At 40.4% G+C, this 8,597-nt stretch overlaps 1 non-coding gene across 1 annotated transcript; it reads left to right on the top strand.

Moving 5' to 3' along the window:
* The first annotated feature begins 7,992 nt into the window (after positions 1-7,992).
* LOC127099553 (small nucleolar RNA R71) lies at positions 7,993-8,099 on the top strand. Its single transcript, XR_007794044.1, has one exon. It is a non-coding gene; the product is annotated as a small nucleolar RNA R71 (small nucleolar RNA).
* The last annotated feature ends 498 nt before the right edge of the window (positions 8,100-8,597 follow it).

Below are 8,597 nucleotides of genomic sequence, written 5' to 3'. Positions count from 1 at the left end.
AGATCAAACACTCTATTATCATCGTTTTCATTCCAGTTTCCACAAGAACACGCATGAACATCAAAATCTCAAATCAACACCAAAATGCGCAAATGAATAGCCGTTCGAACCGTCTTAACATGTACAATCCAAATATCGACTTAATCTAACCTAAATGTTGCTATATCACACGAATCGATCAACTTAGGGTTTTGGTTCGAAACTTCAAATCCAGATTTCATGAGCTACAGTCATCTATTTCATAAACCAACCACATCACCACAATCTATGTTTAACGAACTATAACACGCACATGACCAATTGAAAAATCGTGCAACTCGAGTACTGACCTTGATTTTGAAGACAGTGTCGATTTCGATGCTTCCAGGCCTATAAGTCCAAAACAGATACAGAACACGCTTCAGGAAGATGGATGTTAGGCTCAGATTGAACTGCTTTCACTCCTGGCGCACGAATCCGCGATTCACCATTGATGATGCCATCTTGTACAGTTGCGTTTTGCACGGTTTTGGATGTTGAATGCCACAAACAGTTCAAGGAGATGATGATTGAAGATCAATGCAAAAGGAATTTCCAAGATTGATCAAGGATTGAAGAAGTTCTTTGGATTTGAAGGTTTTGTGTTCTTGAGGGAATTGAGAGAATTGGAGAGTTTTCAGATCTGATTTTGGGAAGTGTGAGTTTCTGTTATGATTAGAATGTGATTATGAATATATATGATACCTTAATCCAAGCTTAATCATGTAATTAGCCAACTTGCATTTGATTAGTGAAAATGTTAATTTCCAAGTGAGGGGCAAAATGGTATTTTCACATACAAGCCAATGCCAGCTCATGGATAGCTCACACACTCTCTAAATGACATGTGTGAGCTGTTGCAACTTGTTTCACTCTCATTGGATACATATTTCTCATTTTCACCATGTAATTGCACTTTGTCCAATTTTGCACTTTCATTCCACAAGCCAATTTCCAAACCATGAAGCCTAGCCATGAAATGATGATTCCAACAACTTTCAAATGCCATTTGTGAGGTGTTGCAAAGATCCCCACTCAAAAATTCCAATTATTTCACAAGTTGGACAATTTTGCCCCTGGTCCATTTAACTGTCCAGTTGAAATTTGACTTTTTGCACTGGCCACTTTTGAGAAAATCCAATTATGCACCATGAAAGTACATGTCAAATGGAGTTTGTGCATATAAAGAACTTGCAATTTGGACAAACCATGTGGAGATTATGGCCTCCTGATTATGGGTCATTTCTGAAATTCACTGAGCCCTAATTTTCCAACCATGCATTGGATTTTCAAGTTCTTGGACTTTTTGGAAAGGTGAGGTCAAGCTCTTCAACTTTCATGTTGGACAAAATTCCATTTGAAGCTTGTATGATGAAGTTATTTTGAGGGGAAAAAGTTTCCATTTTGGGCAGCTGAAATTACAGGTCACCTGCTATTTTTGGAAATTTCTGTCTGACCTCCAAATCTTCAACCTTGGTCTTTGATATGTCAAGTGAGACTCATATGGACATGAATGAGGCCTTTCAAACCATTTCCCACCTTCCAATCCATAAAATCGGGCACAGTTGACCACAGTTGACTACAGTTGACTACAGTTGACTTTCTATGGTTTCTGAAGAAATTCAGCTTGACTGTTGAGCTTTGATCATCCAATCTTTGTCCAAATCACTTCACAATGATACTTAAACCATATGAACTTGATAAATCAACCATAGGGCTTGGTTCCAATGAAAATAGCACATGCCTGCTTGATTGACTGATTCTCCTGATCAATTTGACCTGATCCATCAACTGAGCTTGCTCTTGGGCAAATGGACAATGCAATGTTATGCAGTGGACATTGTTAATGCTATGACCTAATATGAAATGAATGTAAACAATGGTAGGGTGCAAATTTGAGGTGCTACAACGGGCCATTTGTAAGGTGAAACTTTTGGTATTGGTGGGTGGGATGGAAAATTTGTGAGTTACACGCTTGAAGAGAATGTAAAGAATTTAACAGATGAAGAGCAGAATGTAAGAGAGTGGTGATTGATGAGGAAGAAGAAAGAAAGAGCGCCTGCATTTATAGGCGAGCTCTCTGGAATTCGTGACGGTCGTCACAAGGGTGTGACGGTCGTCACGCGTAACGGATGCGTAACGGTCGTCTGCAACGGTCATTTGCATGTCGTGTGACGATCGTGGCAGATCTGTGACGGTCGTCACGTCTGTGAGACGGACGTCACCCTATATGTGACGGTCGCCACACGCTGATTTTCAATTTTTCAACACAGGTTTCAGCAGCATATGATAACAACAAAAATGATAACTAAGCAATTTAATTTTAACAGCACAAATGCAAAAATAAATAAATAAATGAATAAGCATAAATAAATGAATAAGCATAAATAAATGAATAGCAATTGAATTAATAAATTGAAATTAAATGTAACATAGGAAAAAAATTGTAGTGATAACATAGCAGACAAAAGCAATAAAATAACAAAGGTAGTAAAATAAATGTGCTCCCTCCTCACACAAAACAAAGCAGTGTCCTCATTGCTTAGTGCGAGTAGGAGAAATCAGTGGTCAGTAGTATTAGCCACGGTTTTGTCCCAATACAGCGACAACTTCGTTCAGATGATGAAACTACTCAACGGCTATATCCATCAGGCCTAGGACATCAAAGCGTATGAGTTTTATCTCTTCTTTCACAAGTGTGATGTAAGCTTGAAAACCATTTAGACGTGTGATGAGCATGGTATGATTATCAGAGTATGATGGAGGAACCGGTTCATCAATGTTATAATAGTTGGCAGGTGTTTCAGGGTCAGATTCTTCCATAAGGATAGGGTCATTGATACACTCATATTTAGGCGGAGTCGCGGGAGGTGAAGGTGGATCAATAGGGTGTTCCTCTAAGTCATAGAGCCAGTTATCGCGGTTGTGAACACTCGTTTTCTCATGGTTAGGCAAGGTGAATATTCAAACCACTTCGTTACTGATTAAATAATCAAAGGTATCCATCCCAATGTTTCCTATGATTTGGCGGTTAAAGCAAAATTCGATATCCATTGGTCGGATGTTTCCTAAAGGTACAAGCTCATAAAGTGGGCGTACAAGTCCTATGGCGTCTGCTATCATGGTTACTAGGCCACCTATGATTATTGGGGTACGGTTATTCTTAGAAAGGTGGACAAATCTTTCCATCATGAATGTCACGATATTGACATGTCGACCTTGATCGACACATAGCAAGATGAAAAGCTCATCGCGGGACACTAAGGTGTTATTTTCTTCCTTGCCAAATAAGGGTCACTATTTCTACCTTTTATTTCTATCGCACCACTATTAAGAACTTTGGTGATCTCGAAAGGACCAGACCACCAAGATTTGAGTTTTCCTGGAAAAAGTTTAAGTCTTGAATTGAATAGCAACACTACGTCGCCGACTTTAAACTCCTTCCTAGAAATGCGTTTGTCATGCCATCTTTTGGTTCGTTCTTTGTAGATCCTGGCATTTTCGTAAGCGTCCAATCTCAGCTCTTCTAATTCGTGGATGTCCAAAATCCGTTTCTCGCCTGCGGAAGTGTAGTTTATATTTAGGGTTTTTATTGCCCAATATGCTTTGTGTTCCAATTCTACGGGGAGGTGGCATGATTTACCATAAACTAGTTTGAAGGGTGTGGTTCCTATCGGGGTTTTGTATGTCGTTCTGTAGGCCCACAAATCTTCATTTAGTTTGGATGACCAGTCTTTTCTGGATATTCCTACGGTCTTCTCAAGAATTTGTTTTATTTCTCGATTCGAGACTTCGACTTGCCCGCTAGTTTGTGGATGATACGGTGTTGCTACGCGGTGTCGGACTCCATACTTCAGAAGAAGTTTTCCAAATATATTCGATATGAAGTGGGAGCCACCGTCACTAACTACTAGTTTTGGCACACCGAATCTGGGAAAGATAATGTTTTCTAACAACTTGATCACTACTCGTGTGTCATTGGTTGGAGAGGCTACAACCTCGATCCATTTTGAAACATAGTCGACAGTAACGAGTATGTATTTATTACGAAAAGAAGCTGGGAATGGTCCCATGAAGTCAATCCCCCATACGTCAAAGACTTCTACTTCTAAGATTTCCATTTGTGGCATTTCATCGCGTCTTGAGATGTTGTCAGTGCGTTGGCACCGGTCGCTTTTATAACCGCGTTATGGACGTCTTTCCATAGAGTAGGCCAGAAGAGGACTGATTGCATGATCTTAGTGCAGGTCTTTGAGGTACTTGCATGCCCTCCATAGGGAGCAGAATGGCAGTTACAGATTATATCATGTATTTCGTCCTCCAAAACACATCGACGGAAGATACCGTCGGTACCTCTTTTGAAAAGAAGAGGTTCATCCCAGTAATACTGTTTTAGGTCATGAAAGAACTTTTTCTTTTGTTGATAAGATAGGTCCGGTGGAAGTACTCATACGGCTAGGTAGTTGAGAAAATCAGCATACCATGGCAGAGTTGCATTCGCATGTACTTCTTCCACGGGTTCTTCTATTTCTGTATCGTTTAATGTTAGTTCAGACATATCACTTTCCATTTGGGCTATGAGTTGTTCGTAAGGGAAATCATCGTTAATTGGGGTTTGTTCAGGTTTATTCCCTTCGATACGAGATAAGTGGTCTGCTACTACATTTTTAGTACCTTTCTTATCTTTTATCTCTAAATCAAATTCTTGTAAGAGCAGGATCCATTTTAAAAGTCTTGGTTTGGCATCCTTCTTACTTAATGGATATCTAATAGCGGCGTGGTCGGCATAGATGATAATTTTTGCCCCTACTAGGTAGGAACGGAATTTGTCCAAAGCGAACACGACTGCTAGAAGTTCTTTTTCAATGGTGGCGTAGTTCATTTGCGCAGGATCTAGCGTTCTACTCGCATAGTAAATAGCATGAAGCTTCTTATCCTTCCTTTGTCCTAGTACTGCGCCTACTGCGTAATCACTCGCATCGCACATGATTTCGAAGGGTAATCTCTAGTCAGGTGGTTGCATTATGGGTGTGGTGATTAAAGATGTTTTCAGTTGGTTGAACACTGTTAAGCATTTTTCATCAAATATGAAGTCAGCGTCTTTCATTAATAATCCTGTAAGAGGCTTGGTTATTTTCGAGAAATCTTTAATAAAACGTCGGTAGAAGTCGGCGTGTCCTAGAAAGCTTCTTATTTCTCGAACAGTTTTCGGAGGTTGAAGGTTCTCTATGATTTCGATTTTAGCTTTGTCTACTTCAATTCCTCTATCAGATACCACGTGACCTAATACAATTCCTTGTTGAACCATGAAATGGCATTTTTCCCAGTTTAAAACGAGGTTTACTTTCATGCATCTTTCGAGTACCATTTCGAGGTTAGATATACACCCTTCAAAACTCTGCCCACATACAGAAAAATCATCCATAAAGACTTCCATGATGTCGTCTATAAAATCGGCGAAGATCGCCATCATGCATCTTTGAAATGTTGTGGGAGCGTTACATAAGCCAAATGGCATTCGTCGGTAAGCGAATGTTCCATAGGGGCATGTGAAAGTAGTCTTTTCTTGGTCATCAGGATGAATTGGGATTTGAAAGAATCCTGAATAACCATCTAGATAGCAGAAGTGAGAATGCTTAGCCAATCGTTCAAGCATTTGGTCAATGAAGGGTAGAGGGAAATGATCTTTATGAGTGACTTTATTCAGTTTTCTATAGTCAATGCACATTCTACTTCTGGTCACAACTCTTTGTGCTATGGACTCGCCCTTCTCGTTCTTAACAACTGTAACACCTCCTTTCTTGGGTACTACATGAACGGGGCTAACCCATTGACTATCATAGATCGGGTATATGATTCCAGCATCTAGAAGTTTCTTTACTTCATCCTTGACTACGGTACTTAGGATTAGGTTGATCCTTCTCTGGTGCTCTCTAGAGGTTTTACAATCTTCCTCCAACATAATGCGATGCATACAGATAGAAAGACTTATTCCTTTTAGATCGGCGATGTTATATCCTAACGATGTTGGGTATTTTCTTAGGACATCTAGTAATTTCTCAGTTTCCATCTGTCCTAAGTCAGTGTTCACTATTACTGGTATTTTCAGTTCAATGTCTAGGAATTCATATCTTAGGTTCTTTGGTAGTGCTTTTAATTCCAAGTCAGGTTTCTTTGGGCATGGCATGTGGTCGGGTGTAAGTGTTAAGCATTCTCTTAGACTTTCGTTTTCGTATGGTTCATGCCAATTATTATCTTCAAAGATTGGAGGGATTTGGATTTTCATTATTTCAGAATATGTGGTTTCTTCCATCTCTATCTCTCTCATGCACTCGTCTATGACATCAAGCAGATAGCAGGTGGCGTCTATAGCTGGTGCTTGTAAGAATTGGGTTAAGATGAATTCAACCTTTTCCTCTCCAACTTCGAATGTCAGCTTACCTCTCTTTACGTCTATTATGGCTCCGGCGGTCTTCTTTGATGTCCATGATTATAAAGTCTGTAGGAATGTAAAATTGTTCTACACGTATTGGGACATTCTCTAGTATACCGACGGGATATTTGATTGAGCGGTCAGCCAATTGAACAGACATCTTGGTCGGCCTTAATTCTCCCATACTGAGCCTTCTACAAATGGTTAAGGGCATTACGCTAATGTTGGCTCCTAGATCGCATAGAGCTTTGTCTATGACGAATTTTCCAATGACACAGGGTATGGAGAAACTACCTGGGTCTTTTAGTTTGGGAGGCATGTTATTCTGGATTATGGCGCTACACTCGGCAGTAAGTGTAACTGTTTCGTCATCCTCAATCTTTTTCTTATTGGACAAGATTTCCTTAAGAAATTTGGCATAGGAGGGCATTTGTGTGATGGCTTCTGTAAAGGGTATCGTAATGTTTAGTTGCTTCAGAAGTTCAAAAAATTTCCTAAATTGATTCGCAGTTTTAGAACTTTTGAGTCTTTGAGGATACGGAATGGGTGGTTTATAAGGAGGTAGAGGCACATAAGGTTTCTCTTTCTCTTCGGCCTCTTGGGTATTATCTTCTGTTTCCTTTGGTTCATTTACCTGCTCAGTTGAGGTTTTATCTGGTTTATGGTACATGGCAGAGTTTTGGAGTCTTGGATCTACGGGTCCATCTACTTCTTTTCCACTCCTCAGTATAACGACATTTGCATGTCCCTTTGGATTAGGTTGCGGTTGTCCAGGAAATGGTCCAGCTAGAGCGGCTGTAGATGCTTGATGTTGAGCCACTTGTGAAATCTGTGTTTCAAGCATTTTATTGTGGGTGGCTAAGGCGTCTACTTTGTTTGCTAGTTGTTTAAGTTGCTCGCTAGTATGTATGTTTTGGTTCAAGAAGTCTTTGTTTGTCTGAGCTTGGGTAGCTATGAAGCTTTACATCATTAATTCGAGATTTGACTTCTTAGGCATGTTAGGAGCATTATTAGCTAGCTTTTGATATCCAGGCGGAACAGTTGGTGCTTGGCCCGGTGCATACAGGGCATTGTTATTCTTATACGAGAAGTTAGGATGGTTTTTCCACCCTGGGATGTAGGTATTCAAATAGGGACTTCCTTGTGTGTAATTCACTTGATCGGTTGGGACTCCTGCTAATATTTGACATTCTTGTGCAGTGTGTCCAGGGTTTCCATATAACTCACAGTTTGGAGTTATAGCAGCCACGGTGGTTGCGGGTGGTATGGTCAAGTTATCTAATTTTTGAACAAGGGCATCTACCTTTGCATGAACATGGTCAAGGCTACTGATTTCGTACATTCCACCCTTTTTCTGGGACTTTTCCACTGGAGTTCGTTCACCTCCCAATTGGCAATGGTTTTGGGTCATGTTTTCAATGAGTTGATAGGCTTCGGTGTATGACTTATCCATAAGTGCACCGCCCGCGGCAGCGTCTATTGTAAGTCTTGTGTTATACAGAAGTCCATTGTAAAATGTGTGAATGATCACCCAGTCTTCGAGACCGTGATGTGGACATATCCTCATCATATCCTTGTATCTCTCTCACGCTTCGTAGAGAGATTCCACATCTTTTTATCGAAATCCATTGATTTGAGCTCTCAGCATAGCAGTTTTGCTCGGCGGAAAGTATCGGGATAAGAAAACTTTCTTCAGTTCTTCCCATGTTGTAACGGAGTTGGATGGCAAGGATTGCAACCAAGCCCAAGCTCTGTCTCTTAGTGAGAAAGGAAAGAGGCGCAGTCTTATCGCATCTTGAGATACACCATTCGCCTTTACAATATCTGCGTACTGCACGAACTTGGTCAGGTATTCATTAGGATCGTCCGTAGGACTTCCAGCAAATTGATGTTGTTGGACGGCTGATAATAGTGAGGGTTTTAGCTTGAAATCGTTTCGATTTATAGCGGGGGCAACAATGTTGTTGTGAGGTTCTTGTTAGGACGTGGTAGCGTAGAATTTAAGAGGACGATTTTGTGGTCCTTCTTCAGCCATGTTTGGTTTTTCTTCTGATTTAGGAGGAAAGAAGATATCGGGAATACCGTACTTTTGTTGATATTCGTGTATTCGGCGTCTCACGTATAAGAAACGCTATAATTCAGGGAT

Source organism: Lathyrus oleraceus, chromosome 6, assembly GCF_024323335.1.
Source record: "Lathyrus oleraceus cultivar Zhongwan6 chromosome 6, CAAS_Psat_ZW6_1.0, whole genome shotgun sequence".
NCBI lineage: Eukaryota > Viridiplantae > Streptophyta > Magnoliopsida > Fabales > Fabaceae > Lathyrus > Lathyrus oleraceus.
Note: the sequence above shows the minus strand (reverse complement) of the source record. Positions and strands in the feature narration are given on the sequence as shown.